The following is a 20,171-nucleotide window of genomic DNA, read 5'->3' as shown; positions in this document are numbered from 1 at the left end:
TATATTATGACAGACCAGCTAGATCTACTGTCTCTATTATATTATGACAGACCAGCTAGATCTACTGTCTCTATTATATTATGACAGACCAGCTAGATCTACTGTCTCTATTATATTATGACAGACCAGCTAGATCTACTGTCTCTGACAGACCAGCTAGATCTACTGTCTCTATTATATTATGACAGACCAGCTAGATCTACTGTCTCTATTATATTATGACAGACCAGCTAGATCTACTGTCTCTATTATATTATGACAGACCAGCTAGATCTACTGTCTCTATTATATTATGATATTATGACAGACCAGCTAGATCTACTGTCTCTATTATATATGACAGACCAGCTAGATCTACTGTCTCTATTATATTATGACAGACCAGCTAGATCTACTGTCTCTATTATATTATGACAGACCAGCTAGATCTACTGTCTCTATTATATTATGACAGACCAGCTAGATCTACTGTCTCTTTTATATTATCATGACAGACCAGCTAGATCTACTGTCTCTTTATATTATGACAGACCAGCTAGATCTACTGTCTCTATTATATTATGACAGACCAGCTAGATCTACTGTCTCTATTATATTATGACAGACCAGCTAGATCTACTGTCTCTATTATATTATGACAGACCAGCTAGATCTACTGTCTCTTTATATTATGACAGACCAGCTAGATCTACTGTCTCTATTATATTATGACAGACCAGCTAGATCTACTGTCTCTATTATATTATGACAGACCAGCTAGATCTACTGTCTCTATTATATTATGACAGACCAGCTAGATCTACTGTCTCTATTATATTATGACAGACCAGCTAGATCTACTGTCTCTATTATATTATGACAGACCAGCTAGATCTACTGTCTCTATTATATTATGACAGACCAGCTAGATCTACTGTCTCTATTATATTATGACAGACCAGCTAGATATTATGACAGACTGTCTCTATTATATTATGACAGACCAGCTAGATCTACTGTCTCTATATTATGACAGACCAGCTAGATCTACTGTCTCTATTATATATGACAGACCAGCTAGATCTACTGTCTCTATTATATTATGACAGACCAGCTAGATCTACTGTCTCTATTATATTATGACAGACCAGCTAGATCTACTGTCTCTATTATATTATGACAGACCAGCTAGATCTACTGTCTCTATTATATTATGACAGACCAGCTAGATCTACTGTCTCTATTATATTATGACAGACCAGCTAGATCTACTGTCTCTATTATATTATGACAGACCAGCTAGATCTACTGTCTCTATTATATTATGACAGACCAGCTAGATCTACTGTCTCTATTATATTATGACAGACCAGCTAGATCTACTGTCTCTATTATATTATACAGACCAGCTATCTACTGTCTCTATTATATTATGACAGACCAGCTAGATCTACTGTCTCTATTATATTATGACAGACCAGCTAGATCTACTGTCTCTATTATATTATGACAGACCAGCTAGATCTACTGTCTCTATTATATTATGACAGACCAGCTAGATCTACTGTCTTTATTATATTATGACAGACCAGCTAGATCTACTGTCTCTATTATATTATGACAGACCAGCTAGATCTACTGTCTCTATTATATTATGACAGACCAGCTAGATCTACTGTCTCTATTATATTATGACAGACCAGCTAGATCTACTGTCTCTATTATATTATGACAGACCAGCTAGATCTACTGTCTCTATTATATTATGACAGACCAGCTAGATCTACTGTCTCTCTCAGCTAGATCTACTTATATTATGACAGACCAGCTAGATCTACTGTCTCTATTATATTATGACAGACCAGCTAGATCTACTGTCTCTATTATATTATGACAGACCAGCTAGATCTACTGTCTCTATTATATTATGACAGACCAGCTAGATCTACTGTCTCTATTATATTATGACAGACCAGCTAGATCTACTGTCTCTATTATATTATGACAGACCAGCTAGATCTACTGTCTCTATTATATTATGACAGACCAGCTAGATCTACTGTCTCTATTATATTATGACAGACCAGCTAGATCTACTGTCTCTATTATATTATGACAGACCAGCTAGATCTACTGTCTCTATTATATATATGACAGACCAGCTAGATCTACTGTCTCTATTATATTATGACAGACCAGCTAGCTAGATCTACTGTCTCTCTTATATTATGACAGACCAGCTAGATCTACTGTCTCTATTATATTATGACAGACCAGCTAGATCTACTGTCTCTATTATATTATGACAGACCAGCTAGATCTACTGTCTCTATTATATTATGACAGACCAGCTAGATCTACTGTCTCTATTATATTATGACAGACCAGCTAGATCTACTGTCTCTTTTATATTATGACAGACCAGCTCTCTACTGTCTCTTCTTATATTATGACAGACCAGCTAGATCTACTGTCTCTATTATATTATGACAGACCAGCTAGATCTACTGTCTCTATTATATTATGACAGACCAGCTAGATCTACTGTCTCTATTATATCAGACCAGCTAGATCTACTGTTATATTATGACAGAGACCAGCTAGATCTACTGTCTCTATTATATTATGACAGACCAGCTAGATCTACTGTCTCTATTATATTATGACAGACCAGCTACTGTCTCTATTATATTATGACAGACCAGCTAGATCTACTGTCTCTATTATATTATGACAGACCAGCTATATTATTACAGACCAGCTAGATCTACTGTCTCTATTATATTATGACAGACCAGCTAGATCTACTGTCTCTATTATATTATGACAGACCAGCTAGATCTACTGTCTCTATTATATTATGACAGACCAGCTAGATCTACTGTCTCTATTATATTATGACAGACCAGCTAGATCTACTGTCTCTATTATATTATGACAGACCAGCTAGATCTACTGTCTCTATTATATTATGACAGACCAGCTAGATCTACTGTCTCTATTATATTATGACAGACCAGCTAGATCTACTGTCTCTATTATATTATGACAGACCAGCTAGATCTACTGTCTCTATTATATTATGACAGACCAGCTAGATCTACTGTCTCTATTATATTATGACAGACCAGCTAGATCTACTGTCTCTATGTCTCTATTATATAATGACAGACCAGCTAGATCTACTGTCTCTATTATATTATGACAGACCAGCTAGATCTACTGTCTCTATTATATTATGACAGACCAGCTAGATCTACTGTCTCTATTATATTATGACAGACCAGCTAGATCTACTGTCTCTATTATATTATGACAGACCACCTAGATCTACTGTCTCTATTATATAGATATGACAGACCAGCTAGATCTACTGTCTCTATTATATTATGACAGACCAGCTAGATCTACTGTCTCTATTATATTATGACAGACCAGCTAGATCTACTGTCTCTATTATATTATGACAGACCAGCTAGATCTACTGTCTCTATTATATTATGACAGACCAGCTAGATCTACTGTCTCTATTATATTATGACAGACCAGCTAGATCTACTGTCTCTATTATATTATGACAGACCAGCTAGATCTACTGTCTCTATTATATATATGACAGACCAGCTAGATCTACTGTCTCTATTATATTATGACAGACCAGCTAGATCTACTGTCTCTATTATATTATGACAGACCAGCTAGATCTACTGTCTCTATTATATTATGACAGACCAGCTAGATCTACTGTCTCTATTATATTATGACAGACCAGCTAGATCTACTGTCTCTATTATATTATGACAGACCAGCTAGATCTACTGTCTCTATTATATTATGACAGACCAGCTAGATCTACTGTCTCTATTATATTATGACAGACCAGCTAGATCTACTGTCTCTATTATATTATGACAGACCAGCTAGATCTACTGTCTCTATTATATTATGACAGACCAGCTAGATCTACTGTCTCTATTATATTATGACAGACCAGCTAGATCTACTGTCTCTATTATATTATGACAGACCAGCTAGATCTACTGTCTCTATTATATTATGACAGACCAGCTAGATCTACTGTCTCTATTATATTATGACAGACCAGCTAGATCTACTGTCTCTTTTATATTATGACAGACCAGCTAGATCTACTGTCTCTATTATATTATGACAGACCAGCTAGATCTACTGTCTCTATTATATTATGACAGACCAGCTAGATCTACTGTCTCTATATATACCAGCTATGACAGACCAGCTAGATCTACTGTCTCTATTATATTATGACAGACCAGCTAGATCTACTGTCTCTATTATATTATGTCTTTCTACTGTTATATTATGACAGACCAGCTAGATCTACTGTCTCTATTATATTATGACAGACCAGCTAGATCTACTGTCTCTATTATATTATGACAGACCAGCTAGATCTACTGTCTCTATTATATTATGACAGACCAGCTAGATCTACTGTCTCTATTATATTATGACAGACCAGCTAGATCTACTGTCTCTATTATATTATGACAGACCAGCTAGATCTACTGTCTCTATTATATTATGACAGACCAGCTAGATCTATTATGACAGACCAGCTGTCTCTGTTATATTATGACAGACCAGCTAGATCTACTGTCTCTATTATATTATGACAGACCAGCTAGATCTACTGTCTCTATTATATTATGACAGACCAGCTAGATCTACTGTCTCTATTATACAGACCAGCTATGACAGACCAGCTAGATCTACTGTCTCTATTATATATGACAGACCAGCTAGATCTACTGTCTCTATTATATTATGACAGACCAGCTAGATCTACTGTCTCTATTATATTATGACAGACCAGCTAGATCTACTGTCTCTATTATATTATGACAGACCAGCTAGATCTACTGTCTCTATTATATTATGACAGACCAGCTAGATCTACTGTCTCTATTATATTATGACAGACCAGCTAGATCTACTGTCTCTATTATATTATGACAGACCAGCTAGATCTACTGTCTCTATTATATTATGACAGACCAGCTAGATCTACTGTCTCTATTATATATGACAGACCAGCTAGATCTACTGTCTCTATTATATTATGACAGACCAGCTAGATCTATGTCTCTACAGACCAGCTAGATCTACTGTCTCTATTATATTATGTCTCTACAGACCAGCTAGATCTACTGTCTCTATTATATTATGACAGACCAGCTAGATCTACTGTCTCTATTATATTATGACAGACCAGCTAGATCTACTGTCTCTATTATATTATGACAGACCAGCTAGATCTACTGTCTCTATTATATTATGACAGACCAGCTAGATCTACTGTCTCTATTATATTATGACAGACCAGCTAGATCTACTGTCTCTATTATATTATGACAGACCAGCTAGATCTACTGTCTCTATTATATTATGACAGACCAGCTAGATCTACTGTCTCTATTATATTATGACAGACCAGCTAGATCTACTGTCTCTATTATATTATGACAGACCAGCTAGATCTACTGTCTCTATTATATTATGACAGACCAGCTAGATATACTGTCTTTATTATATTATGACAGACCAGCTAGATCTACTGTCTCTATTATATTATGACAGACCAGCTAGATCTACTGTCTCTATTATATTATGACAGACCAGCTAGATCTACTGTCTCTGTCTCTGACAGACCATAGATCTACTGTATGACAGACCAGCTAGATCTACTGTCTCTATTATATTATGACAGACCAGCTAGATCTACTGTCTCTATTATATTATGACAGACCAGCTAGATCTACTGTCTCTATTATATTATGACAGACCAGCTAGATCTACTGTCTCTATTATATTATGACAGACCAGCTAGATCTACTGTCTCTATTATATTATGACAGACCAGCTAGATCTACTGTCTCTATTATATTATGACAGACCAGCTAGATCTACTGTCTCTATTATAATATGACAGACCAGCTAGATCTACTGTCTCCATTATAATATGACAGACCAGCTAGATTTACTGTCTCTATTATATTATGACAGACCAGCTAGATCTACTGTCTCTTTTATATTATGACAGACCAGCTAGATCTACTGTCTCTTTTATATTATGACAGACCAGCTCGATCTACTGTCTCTTTTATATTATGACAGACCAGCTAGATCTACTGTCTCTATTATATTATGACAGACCAGCTAGATCTACTGTCTCTATTATATTATGACAGACCAGCTAGATCTACTGTCCCTATGTCTTTGTTATATTATGGCAGACCAGCTAGATCCACTGTCTCTATTATATTATGACAGACCAGCTAGATCTACTGTCTCTATTATATTACGACAGACCAGCTAGATCTACTGTCTCTTTTATATTATGACAGACCAGCTAGATCTACTGTCTTTATTATAATACGACAGACCAGCTAGATCTACTGTCTCTATTATATTATGACAGACCAGCTAGATCTAATGTCTCTATTATATTATGACAGACCAGCTAGATCTACTGTTTCTATTATATTATGGCAGACCAGCTAGATCTACTGTCTCTCTTATATTATGACAGACCAGCTAGATCTACTGTCTCTATTATAATATGACAGACCAGCTAGATCTACTGTCTCTATTATATTATGACAGACCAGCTAGATCTACTGTCTCTATTATATTATGACAGACCAGCTAGATCTACTGTCTCTATTATATTATGACAGACCAGCTAGATCTACTGTCTCTATTATAATATGACAGACCAGCTAGATCTACTGTCTCTAGACAGACCAGCTAGATCTACTGTCTCTATTATATTATGACAGACCAGCTAGATCTACTGTCTCTATTATATTATGACAGACCAGCTAGATCTACTGTCTCTATTATATTATGACAGACCAGCTAGATCTACTGTCTCTATTATATTATGACAGACCAGCTAGATCTACTGTCTCTATTATATTATGACAGACCAGCTAGATCTACTGTCTCTATTATATTATGACAGACCAGCTAGATCTACTGTCTCTATTATATTATGACAGACCAGCTAGATCTACTGTCTCTATTATAATATGACAGACCAGCTAGATCTACTGTCTCTATTATATTATGACAGACCAGCTAGATCTACTGTCTCTCTTATATTATGACAGACCAGCTAGATCTACTGTCTCTCTTATATTATGACAGACCAGCTAGATCTATATTATAGATCTACTGTCTCTACAGACCAGCTAGATCTACTGTCTCTATTTATATTATGACAGACCAGCTAGATCTACTGTCTCTATTATATTATGACAGACCAGCTAGATCTATAATATGACAGACCAGCTGTCTACTGTCTCTTTATATTATATTATGACAGACCAGCTAGATCTACTGTCTCTATTATATTATGACAGACCAGCTAGATCTACTGTCTCTATTATATTATGACAGACCAGCTAGATCTACTGTCTCTATTATATTATGACAGACCAGCTAGATCTACTGTCTCTATTATATTATGACAGACCAGCTAGATCTACTGTCTCTATTATATAGATCTACTGTCTCTATTATATTATGACAGACCAGCTAGATATACTGTCTCTATTATATATTATGACAGACCAGCTAGATCTACTGTCTCTATTATATTATGACAGACCAGCTAGATCTACTGTCTCTATTATATTATGACAGACCAGCTAGATCTACTGTCTCTATTATATTATGACAGACCAGCTAGATCTACTGTCTCTATTATATTATGACAGACCAGCTAGATCTACTGTCTCTATTATATTATGACAGACCAGCTAGATCTACTGTCTCTATTATATTATGACAGACCAGCTAGATCTACTGTCTCTATTATATTATGACAGACCAGCTAGATCTACTGTCTCTATTATATTATGACAGACCAGCTAGATCTACTGTCTCTATTATATTATGACAGACCAGCTAGATCTACTGTCTCTATTATATTATGACAGACCAGCTAGATCTACTGTCTCTATTATATTATGACAGACCAGCTAGATCTACTGTCTCTATTATATTATGACAGACCAGCTAGATCTACTGTCTCTATTATATTATGACAGACCAGCTAGATCTACTGTCTCTATTATATTATGACAGACCAGCTAGATCTACTGTCTCTATTATATTATGACAGACCAGCTAGATCTACTGTCTCTATTATATTATGACAGACCAGCTAGATCTACTGTCTCTATTATATTATGACAGACCAGCTAGATCTACTGTCTCTATTATATTATGACAGACCAGCTAGATCTACTGAGCTAGATCTACTGTCTCTATTATATTATGACAGACCAGCTAGATCTACTGTCTCTATTATATTATGACAGACCAGCTAGATCTACTGTCTCTTTATATTATGACAGACCAGCTAGATCTACTGTCTCTATTATATTATGACAGACCAGCTAGATCTACTGTCTCTATTATATTATTATGACAGACCAGCTAGATCTACTGTCTCTATTATATTATGACAGACCAGCTAGATCTACTGTCTCTATTATATTATGACAGACCAGCTAGATCTACTGTCTCTATTATAATATGACAGACCAGCTAGATCTACTGTCTCTATTATATTATGACAGACCAGCTAGATCTACTGTCTCTATTATATTATGACAGACCAGCTAGATCTACTGTCTCTATTATATTATGACAGACCAGCTAGATCTACTGTCTCTATTATATTATGACAGACCAGCTAGATCTACTGTCTCTATTATATGACAGACCAGCTAGATCTACTGTCTCTATTATATTATGACAGACCAGCTAGATCTACTGTCTCTATTATATTATGACAGACCAGCTAGATCTACTGTCTCTATTATAATATGACAGACCAGCTAGATCTACTGTCTCTATTATATTATGACAGACCAGCTAGATCTACTGTCTCTATTATATTATGACAGACCAGCTAGATCTACTGTCTCTTTTATATTATGACAGACCAGCTAGATCTACTGTCTCTTTTATATTATGACAGACCAGCTAGATCTACTGTCTCTAGACAGACCAGCTCGATCTACTGTCTCTATTATATTATAGCAGACCAGCTAGATCTACTCTATTTATTATACTACGAAAGACCAGCTAGATTTACTGTCTCTATTATATTATGACAGCTATACACAGCTAGAGACAGCTACACACAGCTAGCGACAGCTACACACAGCTAGAGACAGCTACACACAGCTAGAGAAAGCAACACACAGCTACACAGAGCAATAAACAGCTAGAGAAAGCAAGATACACAGCTATACACAGCTAGAGACATCTACACACATCTAGAGACAGCTATACACAACTAGAGACAGCAATATTTAGCTATACAAAGCTTCACACAGCTAGAGACAGCTAGAGACAGTTACACACAGCTAGAGACATCTACAAACAGCTACACACAGCTAGAGACATCTACAAACAGCTAGAGACATCTACAAACAGCTACACACAGCTAGAGACAGCTAGAGACAGCTACACACAGCTAGAGACAGCTACAGCTACACAACACTACACACAGCTAGAGACAGCTAGACACAGCTAGAGACAGCTACACACAGCCAGAGACAGCCACACACAGCTAGAGACAGCTGGAGACAGTTACACACAGCTAGAGACATCTACAAACAGCTAGAGACAGCTACACACAGCTAGAGACAGCTACACACAGCTAGAGACAGCTACAAACAGCTAGAGACAGCTACAGACAGCTATACAGAGCTACACACAGCTAGAGACAGCTACACACAGCTAGAGACAGCTACACACAGCTAGAGACATCTAGAGACAGCTATACACAGCTAGAGAAAGCTACACACAGCTAGAGACAGCTAGAGGCAGCTACACACAGCCAGAGACAGCTACAGACAGCTAGAAACAGCTACACACAGCTAGACAGCTATACACAGCTAGAGACAGCAAGATACACATCAATACACAGCTCGAGACAGCTAGAGAAAGCTACACACAGCTAGAGACATCTACACACAGCTAGAGACATTTACACACAGCTAGAGAAAGCTACACACAGCTAGAGACATCTACACACAGCTAGAGACATTTACACACAGCTAGAGACATCTACACACAGCTAGAGACAGCTACACACAGCTAGAGACAGCTACACATAGCTGGAGACAGCTACAAACAGCTAGAGACAGCTACAAACAGCTAGAGAAAGCAACATACAGCTAGAGACATCTACACATAGCTAGAGACATCTACACATAGCTAGAGACATCTACACATAGCTAGAGACATCTACACATAGCTAGAGACATCTACACACAGCTACAGACAGCTAGAGACAGCTACACACAGCTAGAGACAGCTACACACAGCTAGAGACAGCTAGAGATAGCTACACACAGCTAGAGAGGACTAGAGATAGCTAAACACAGCTAAACACAGCTAGAGACAGCTACACACAGCTACACACAGCTAGAGACAGCTATACACAGATAGAGACAGCTAGACACAGCTACACACAGCCAGAGACAGCTACACACAGCCAGAGACAGCTACACACAGCCAGAGACATCTACACACAGCTAGAGACAGCTACACACAGCTAGAGTCATCTAGAGACTGCTACACACAGCTAGAGACATCTACTGACAGCTATACACAGCTACACACAGCTAGAGACAGCTACACACAGCTAGAGACATCTAGAGACAGCTACACACAGCTAGAGACAGCTAGAGACAGCAACAGACAGCTACACACAGCTAGAGAAAGCTACACACAGCTAGAGACATCTAGAGACAGCTACACACAGCCAGAGACAGCTACAAACAGCTACAGACAGCTAAAAACAGCTACACACAGCTATACAGCTATACACAGCTAGAGACAGCAAGATACACATCAATACACAGCTAGAGACATCTACACACAGCTACAGACAGCTACACACAGCTACAGACAGCTAGAGACATCTACACACAGCTAGAGACATCGACACATTGCTACAGACATCTACACACAGCTACACACAGATAGAGACAGCTACAAACAGCTAGAGAAAGCAACACACAGCTACACACAGCTAGGGACAGCAAGATGCACAGCTAGAGACAGCTACACACAGCTAGAGGTAGCTACACAAAGCTAGAGACAGCTACACACAGCTAGAGACAGCTACACACAGCTAGAGACAGCTACACACAGCTAGAGACAGCTACAAACAGCTAGAGACATCTACCAACAGCTACACACAGCTAGAGACAGCTACACAACGCTACACACAGCCAGAGACAGCTAGACACAGATAGAGATAGCTACACACAGCCACACACAGCTAGAGACAGCTACACAAAGCTAGAGACATCTACAAACAGCTAGAGACAGCTAGAAACAGCTACACACAGCTAGAGACAGCTACACACAGCTAGAGACAGCTGCACACCGCTAGAGACATCTAGAGACAGCTACACACAGCTAGAGACAGCTAGAGACAGCAACAGACAGTTACACACAGCTAGATATAGCTAGAAACAGCTAGAGACAGCTATACACAGCTAGAGACAGCAAGATACACATCAATACACAGCTAGAGACAGCTAGAGACAGCTACACACAGCTAGAGACATCTACACACAGCTAGAGACATATACACACAGCTACAGACAGCTACACACAGCTAGAGACAGCTACACACAGCTAGAGACAGCTACACACAGCTAGAGACATCTAGAGACTGCTACAAACAGCTAGAGACAGCTACAAACAGCTAGAGACAGCTACAGACAGCTACCGACAGCTATACACAGCAACACACAGCTAGAGACAGCTACACACAGCTAGAGACAGCTACACACAGCTAGAGACATCTAGAGACAGCTACACACAGCTAGAGACAGCTAGAGACAGATACACACAGCTAGAGAAAGCTACACACAGCCAGAGACAGCTACAAATAGCTAGAGACAGCTAGAGACAGCTACACACAGCTAGAGACAGCTACACATAGCTAGAGACATCTGCACACACCTACAGACAGCTAGAGACAGCTACACACAGCTAGAGACAGCTACAGACAGCTACACACAGATAGAGACAGCTACAAACAGCTAGAGAAAGCAACACACAGCTACACACAGCTATACACAGCAAGATACACATCTACACACAGCTACAGAAAGCTAGAGACAGCTACACACAGCTAGAGACAGCTACAGACAGCTACACACAGCTAGAGACAGCTACAAACAGCTAGAGAAAGCAACACACAGCTAGGGACAGCAAGATGCACAGCTAGAGCCAGCTACACACAGCTAGAGATAGCTACACACAGATAGATACAGCTACACACAGCTAGAGACAGCTACACACAGCTACACACAGCTAGAGACAGCTACAAACAGCTAGAGAAAGCAACACACAGCTACACACAGCAAGATACACATCTATACACAGCTAGAGAAGAGCTACACATCGCTAGAGATAGCTACACACAGCAAGAGAAAGCTACACAAAACTAGAGAAAGCTACACACAGCTACAGACAGCTAGAGACAGCTACACATAGCTATACACAGCAAGATACACATCTACACACAGCTAGAGACAGCTACACACAGCTAGAGACAGCTACACACAGCTAGAGACAGCTACACAACGCTACACACAGCTAGATACAGCTATACACAGCCAGAGACAGATAGACACAGCTAGAGATAGCTGCACACAGCTAGAGACATCTACAAACAGCTACACACAGCTAGAGACAGCTACACACAACTAGAGACAGCTAGAAAGAGCTACACACAGCTAGAGACAGCTACACACAGCTAGAGACAGCTACACACCGCTAGAGACAGCTACACACAGCTAGAGACAGCTAGAGACAGCAACAGACAGCTACACACAGCTAGAGACAGCTACAAACAGCTACACACAGCTAGAGACAGCTATACACAGCTAGAGACAGCAAGATATACATCAATACACAGCTACACACAGCTAGAGAAAGCTACACACAGCTAGAGACATCTACACACAGCTAGAGACATCTACACACAGCTACAGACAGCTCCACACAGCTACACACAGCTAGAGACAGCTACACATAGCTGGAGACAGCTACAAACAGCTAGTTTAAGCAACACACAGCTAGAGACATCTACACATAGCTAGAGACATCTACATACAGCTAGAGACAGCTACAGACAGCTACACACAGCTAGAGAAAGCAGCTAGAGGAAGCAACACACAGCTACACACAGCTAGGGCCAGCAAGATGCACAGCTAGAGACAGCTACACACAGCTAGAGATAGCTACACAGAGCTAGAGATATCTACACACAGCTAGAGACAGCTACACACAGCTAGAGACAGCTACACACAGCTAGAGACAGCTACAAACAGCTAGAGACATCTAGAGACAGCTACACACAGCTAGAGACAGCTACAAACAGCTACACACAGCTAGAGACAGCTATACACAGCTAGAGACAGCAAGATACACATCAATACACAGCTACACACAGCTGGAGACAGCTACACATAGCTGGAGACAGCTACAAACAGCTAGTTTAAGCAACACACAGCTAGAGACATCTACACATAGCTAGAGACATCTACACACAGCTAGAGACAGCTACACACAGCTAGAGACAGCTACAGACAGCTACACACAGCTAGAGAAAGCAGCTAGAGGAAGCAACACACAGCTACACACACAGCTACACACAGCTACACACAGCTAGGGACAGCAAGATGCACAGCTAGAGACAGCTACGCACAGCTAGAGACAGCTACACACAGCTAGAGACAGCTACGCACAGCTAGAGACAGCTACACACAGCTAGACAGCTACACACAGCTAGACAGCTACAAACAGCTAGAGACAGCTAAACACAGCTAGAGACAGCTACACACAGCTAGAGACAGCTACACACAGCTAGAGACAGCTACACACAGCTACACACAGCTAGAGACAGCTACAAACAGCTAGAGACAGCTACACACAGCTAGAGACATCTACACACAGCTAGAGACAGCTACACACAGCTAGAGACATCTACACACAGCTAGAGACATCTACACACAGCTAGAGACAGCTACACACAGCTAGAGACATCTACACACAGCTAGAGACAGCTACACACAGCTAGAGACAGCTACACACAGCTAGAGACAGCTACAAAACGCTACACACAGCTAGATACAGCTATACACAGCCAGAGACAGATAGACACAGCTAGAGACAGCTACACACAGCTAGAGACAGCTACACACAGCTACACACAGCTAGAGACAGCTACAAACAGCTAGAGACAGCTACACACAGCTAGAGACATCTACACACAGCTAGAGACATCTACACACAGCTAGATACAGCTAGAGACAGCTACACACAGCTAGAGACAGCTACACACAGCTAGAGACAGCTACACACAGCTAGAGACAGCTACAAACAGCTAGAGACAGCTACACACAGCTAGAGACAGCTACACACAGCTAGAGACATCTACACACAGCTAGAGACAGCTACACACAGCTAGAGACAGCTACACACAGCTAGAGACAGCTACACAACGCTACACACAGCTAGATACAGCTATACACAGCCAGAGACAGATACACACAGCTAGAGATAGCTGCGCACAGCTAGAGACATCTACAAACAGCTACACACAGCTAGAGACAGCTACACACAACTAGAGACAGCTAGAAAGAGCTACACACAGCTAGAGACAGCTACACACAGCTAGAGACAGCTACACACAGCTAGAGACAGCTACACACAGCTACACACAGCTAGATACAGCTACAAACAGCTAGAGACAGCTACACACAGCTAGAGACATCTACACACAGCTAGAGACATCTACACACAGCTAGATACAGCTAGACAGCTACAGCTAGAGACAGCTACACACAGCTAGAGACAGCTACACACAGCTAGAGACAGCTACAAACAGCTAGAGACAGCTACACACAGCTAGAGACAGCTACACACAGCTAGAGACATCTACACACAGCTAGATACAGCTACACACAGCTAGAGACAGCTACACACAGCTAGAGACAGCTACACACAGCTAGAGACAGCTACAAAGAGCTAGAGACAGCTACACATAGCTGGAGACAGCTACAAACAGCTAGTTTAAGCAACACACAGCTAGAGACATCTACACATAGCTAGAGACATCTACACACAGCTAGAGACAGCTACACACAGCTAGAGACAGCTACAGACAGCTACACACAGCTAGAGAAAGCAGCTAGAGGAAGCAACACACAGCTACACACACAGCTACACACAGCTACACACAGCTAGGGACAGCAAGATGCACAGCTAGAGACAGCTACGCACAGCTAGAGACAGCTACACACAGCTAGAGACAGCTACACACAGCTAGAGACAGCTACACACAGCTAGACAGCTACACACAGCTAGACAGCTACACACAGCTAGACAGCTACAAACAGCTAGAGACAGCTAAACACAGCTAGAGACAGCTACACACAGCTAGAGACAGCTACACACAGCTAGAGACAGCTACACACAGCTACACACAGCTAGAGACAGCTACAAACAGCTAGAGACAGCTACACACAGCTAGAGACATCTACACACAGCTAGAGACATCTACACACAGCTAGATACAGCTAGAGACAGCTACACACAGCTAGAGACAGCTACACACAGCTAGAGACAGCTACACACAGCTAGAGACAGCTACAAACAGCTAGAGACAGCTACACACAGCTAGAGACAGCTACACACAGCTAGAGACATCTACACACAGCTAGAGACAGCTACACACAGCTAGAGACAGCTACACACAGCTAGAGACAGCTACACAACGCTACACACAGCTAGATACAGCTATACACAGCCAGAGACAGATAGACACAGCTAGAGATAGCTGCGCACAGCTAGAGACATCTACAAACAGCTACACACAGCTAGAGACAGCTACACACAACTAGAGACAGCTAGAAAGAGCTACACACAGCTAGAGACAGCTACACACAGCTAGAGACAGCTACACACCGCTAGAGACATCTAGAGACAGCTACACACAGCTAGAGACAGCTAGAGACAGCAACAGACAGCTACACACAGCTAGAGACAGCTACAAACAGCTACACACAGCTATACACAGCTAGAGACAGCAAGATACACATCAATACACAGCTACACACAGCTAGAGAAAGCTACACACAGCTAGAGACATCTACACACAGCTAGAGACATCTACACACAGCTACAGACAGCTCCACACAGCTAGAGACAGCTACACATAGCTGGAGACAGCTACAAACAGCTAGTTTAAGCAACACACAGCTAGAGACATCTACACATAGCTAGAGACATCTACATACAGCTACAGACAGCTAGAGACAGCTACAGACCGCTAGAGACAGCTACACACAGCTAGAGACAGCTACAGACAGCTACACACAGCTAGAGAAAGCAGCTAGAGGAAGCAACACACAGCTACACACAGCTAGGGCCAGCAAGATGCACAGCTAGAGACAGCTACACACAGCTAGAGATAGCTACACAGAGCTAGAGATATCTACACACAGCTAGAGACAGCTACACACAGCTAGAGACAGCTACACACAGCTAGAGACAGCTACACACAGCTAGAGACAGCTACAAACAGCTAGAGACATCTAGAGACAGCTACACACAGCTAGAGACAGCTACAAACAGCTAGAGACATCTAGAGACAGCTACACACAGCTAGAGACAGCTACAAACAGCTACACACAGCTAGAGACAGCTATACACAGCTAGAGACAGCAAGATACACATCAATACACAGCTACACACAGCTGGAGACAGCTACACATAGCTGGAGACAGCTACAAACAGCTAGTTTAAGCAACACACAGCTAGAGACATCTACACACAGCTAGAGACAGCTACACACAGCTAGAGACAGCTACACACAGCTAGAGACATCTACACACAGCTAGAGACAGCTACACACAGCTAGAGACAGCTACACACAGCTAGAGACAGCTACACACAGCTAGAGACATCTACACACAGCTAGAGACAGCTAGAGACAGCTACACACAGCTAGAGACAGCTACAAACAGCTAGAGACATCTACCAACAGCTACACACAGCTAGAGACAGCTACACAACGCTACACACAGCTAGAGACAGCTACAAACAGCTAGAGACATCTACACACAGCTAGAGACAGCTACACACAGCTACAGACAGCTAGAGACATCTACACACAGCTAGAGACAGCTAGAGACAGCTACACACCGCTAGAGACAGCTACACACAGCTACACACAGCTAGAGACAGCTACACACAGCTAGAGACAGCTACACACCGCTAGAGACAGCTACACACAGCTAGAGACATCTACACACAGCTAGAGACAGCTAGAGACAGCTACACACAGCTAGAGACAGCTACACACAGCTAGAGACATCTACACACAGCTAGAGACAGCTAGAGATAGCTAGAGACAGCTACACACAGCTAGAGATAGCTACACACAGCTAGAGACAGCTACACACAGCTAGAGACATCTACACACAGCTAGAGACAGCTAGAGACAGCTACACACAGCTAGAGACAGCTACACACAGCTAGAGATAGCTTCACACAGCTAGAGACGACTAGAGATAGCTACACACAGCTAGAAACAGCTAGAGACAGCTACACACACCTAGAGATAGCTACACACAGCTAGAGACAGCTACACACAGCTAGAGACGACTAGAGATAACTACACACAGCTAGAAACAGCTAGAGACATCTACAAAGTCGGAAGACTTCCAGTTTGATGTGGCGCCATTTCCGTTCCAATTTTCTGTAAGCTTGCTTCAGAGCTCGGGTATTTTCTGTATACCAGGGAGCTAGTTTCTTATGACAGTCGATGATGGCTCCAAAAGCCTTTTGGAGTGGGTCTGTGGACTTCTCCATGTGAATATTAAAGTCACCAAAAATTTGAATATTATCTGCTATGACTACAAGGTCCGATATGAATTCAGGGAACTCAGTAAGGAACGCTGTATATGGCCCAGGAGGCCTGTAAACAGTAGCTATAAACAGTGATAGGCTGCATAGATTACATGACTAGAAGCTCAAAATATGAAAATGCAGTCGTTTTTGGGGGAGGGGGTAATTGAAATGTTCTATCGTAAATGTTATCAACACCTCCGCCTTTGCAGGATGCGCGGGCAATATGGTTACTAGTATAACCAGGAGGAGAGGCCTCATTTAACACAGGGGATATGGTCACTAGAGTAACCAGGAGGAGAGGCCTCAATATGGTCACTAGAGTAACCAGGAGGAGAGGCCTCATTTAACACAGGGGATATGGTCACTAGAGTAGCCAGGAGGAGAGGCCTCATTTAACACAGTAAATTCATCAGGCTTAAACTTAGTTTCAGTCAGGCCAATCACATCAAGGTTATGATCAGTGATTAGTTCATTGACTATAACTGCCTTGGAAGTGAGGGGTCTAACATTAAGTAGCCTTATTTTGAGATGTGAGATATCACAATCTCTTTCAATAATGACAGGTGGAGGTCTTTATTCCAGAGAGATTGCTAAGGCGAACACCACCATGTTTAGTTTTTCCCAACGTAGATCGAGGCACAGACACGATCTCAATGGGGATAGCTGAGCTGACTACACTGACTGTGCTTGTGGCAGACTCCACTAAGCTGGCAGGCTGGCTAGCAGCTTGCTGCTTGGCCTGCACCCTATCTCATAGTGGAGCTAGGTTAGTTAGAGCCCTATCTATGTTCAGAAAACAGTTTTCAACCAGCGATTGAGTTGAGAGAGACTGCTGTAGAGCTCATCACTCCCCCTAACTGGGAGGGGGCCAGAGACAATTACTCGATGCCGACACATCTTTCTAGCTGATTTACACGCTGAAGCTATGTTGCACTTGGTGACCTTTGACTGTTTCATCCTAACATTGTTGGTGACGACATGGATAACAATATCCCTACTCTCTACACTCGCCAGTTTTAGCCTCAGCCAGCACTCTCTTCAGATTAGCCTTAACGTCGGTAGCCCTGCCCCCTGGTAAACAGTGTATGATCGCTGGAAGATTAGTTTTAAGTCTAATACTATGGGTAATGGAGTCGCCAATGACTAGGGGTTTTCAATTTGTCAGAGCTAATGGTGGGAGGCTTCAGCGTCTCAGATCCCGTAACAGGAGGAGGAGAGACCAGAGAAGGCTCGGCTTCTGACTCCAACCCGCAGCTTAAATGGGGAGAACTGGTTGAAAGTTTCTGTCGGCTGAATGAGCGACACCGGTTGAGCATTCCTACAGCATTTCCTGCCAGAAGCCATGAGAAAATTGTCCGGCTGCGGCGACTGTGCGAGTGGATTTATACTACTATCTGTACTTACTGGTGGCACAGACGCGGTTTCATCCTTTCCTACACTTAAATTACCCTAAAGATTGCTTCTGAAGCTTGCAGCACGCCTAACCTTGCCATAAGGCGATTGTTCTCCTGTATATTATGAGTACAGCGACTGCAATTAGAAGGCATAATGTTAATGTTACTACTTAGCTTCGGATGTTGGAGATCCACGTCCAGATAAAGCGTCCGGGGTGAAAAAACAGAATGAAAAAAGTAGAGCGAGGGGAAAATAAAAACATAAAACGATAATTAAAAAGTAAAAACCGGGGGCCTCCCGGGTGGCGCAGTGGTCTAGCTGTGCCACCAGAGACTCTGGGTTCGAGCCCAGACTCTGTCGCAGCCGGCCGCGACCAGGAGGTCCATGTGGCACAATTGGCCTAGTGTCGTCCGGGTTAGGGAGGGCTTGGCCGGTAGGGATATCCTTGTCTCATCGCACACTAGCGACTCCTATGGCGGTCAGGCACAGTGCACGCTAACCAGGTCGCTAGGTGTACGGTGTTTCCTCCAACACATTGGTGCGGCTGGCTTCCGGGTTGGATGCGCGCTGTGTTGGGTTACGGAGTACGCATGGCTCTCAACCTTCGTCTCTCCCGAGCCCGTACGGGAGTTGTAGCGATGTTGTAGACAAGATAGTAGGTACTAACAATTGGATACCACAAAATTGGGGAGAAAAATAAGTAAAAACCGTAAAGTTGGCAGTTAGCAAAATAAGGTTAGCAACAAACCGCACAGCAGCATGTAAGCAAGTCTACAAGTTGTGACCGGAAA

The sequence above is a fragment of the Oncorhynchus nerka genome, linkage group LG18 (assembly GCF_034236695.1).
Source record: "Oncorhynchus nerka isolate Pitt River linkage group LG18, Oner_Uvic_2.0, whole genome shotgun sequence".
Lineage (NCBI taxonomy): Eukaryota > Metazoa > Chordata > Actinopteri > Salmoniformes > Salmonidae > Oncorhynchus > Oncorhynchus nerka.
Note: the sequence above shows the minus strand (reverse complement) of the source record.